The following is a 1,111-nucleotide window of genomic DNA, read 5'->3' as shown; positions in this document are numbered from 1 at the left end:
CCCAGGAGTTGGAGGTTGCTGTGAGCTGTGATGCCATAGCACCCTACCCAGGGGGATAGCTTGAGGCTTCGTCTAAAAAAAAAAAAAAAAAAAAAACAGGCTCAAGTTTTTAGGCCAGTGGTTCCCATTATGTATATAACATTGAAATTAACACTTCATGGTAAAATGCTTTAGAATGTTAAATTTGAGAAGAGGCACCAGATGGTCAAGAGTTAAGGTACTTTGATAAGGCAAGTCATGTGAGAATTGGTATCTGAGATTCACTTGGCCTGGAATTAGACTATAAGCTGTTTGAGTTAGAGCACTGGTTCTCAAACAAGTATGCCCCAGAATCACATGAAGGACTTAACTAAAACAGATTGCTGGGCCCTAACCTCAGAGTTCTGATTTTGAGAGGTACCTTTAACAACTTCCCAGTGATGTGATATTTCTGGTCCAGAGACCACACTCTGAGAACCACTAAGTTATAGACTAGAGTGAGATCAAATTCCTTGAGAGAAATGTACTATGTTTTAGGGTACTGCAAAGAATGTGGAGGCAGGACAATCCCTTATAAATGGCTATTATGTATGGAATGTGCACCAGACCCAAGCCCATGCCCTTTGAGTAAATCACCAAGGAGGCTTTGCAAACTACAATACACACAAGGCTTGGCTGTGTACCTGGTTACTAGGTATGTATACATGGGAAATTAGCAACATCACTTTCTTACTGAGACAAGTCTGGAGAGTTGGCTTTAAGTCTCTCTGTTGAATAGAAGTGAATCTATTTGTGATTATGTAATTGTCTAATTTGAAATCACAATAGGCAGGCTTCCAACAATATTAAAATAAAAACTCTTTATCAAAGTCACCAATGAAAAAGGATTCTTATTCATTAATCATATATTTTGCCTACTTCTGTTAGCAAACCCATTATATGTCTTATAATGAACTAACAGTGTGAAGCAGATTCATACCAACATTGACTGGTTGCCAAGGAGACACCACTGCCATTATGGACAAGTTCACATCTTCCCCCACTCCCTTTGTGCTTGCTAAACAGGCAATTTCTGGTATAGAGTTGAGGGCAAGATGTTAGGGAAGTAGAGGCTAAGTCTTGACTAATAATA

The sequence above is a fragment of the Otolemur garnettii genome, unplaced genomic scaffold (assembly GCF_000181295.1).
Source record: "Otolemur garnettii isolate 467f Iridium unplaced genomic scaffold, OtoGar3 scaffold00022, whole genome shotgun sequence".
NCBI classification, from domain to species: Eukaryota; Metazoa; Chordata; class Mammalia; order Primates; family Galagidae; genus Otolemur; species Otolemur garnettii.
Note: the sequence above shows the minus strand (reverse complement) of the source record.